Source organism: Limulus polyphemus, unplaced genomic scaffold (assembly GCF_000517525.1).
Source record: "Limulus polyphemus unplaced genomic scaffold, Limulus_polyphemus-2.1.2 Scaffold529, whole genome shotgun sequence".
Taxonomy (NCBI): domain Eukaryota; kingdom Metazoa; phylum Arthropoda; class Merostomata; order Xiphosura; family Limulidae; genus Limulus; species Limulus polyphemus.
The window spans coordinates 205,455-205,812 of NW_013666139.1; positions in this window are offsets into that span (position 1 = coordinate 205,455).

Below are 358 nucleotides of genomic sequence, written 5' to 3' on the forward strand. Positions count from 1 at the left end.
AAGTACACAATGTAGTAGAATGTTAACGGACAGAAATAGGATAACTTAGACATAATAACACAAGCATACAGTGTAGTAGAATGTTAACAGACAAAAATAGCATACAGACAAACAGTGTAGTAGAATGTTAATGGACAGAAATAGGATACAGGCACACAGTGTAGTAGAATGGTAACAGACAAAAATAGGATAAATTAGACATAATAACACAGGCACACAGTGTAGTAGAATGTTAAATTCCTACACAAACACAGGCACACAGTTTAGTAGAATGTTAACAGACAGAAATACGATAAATTAGACTCAACTGTGATTGAATAGTTATATAAATTGGTATATATATATATATATATATATA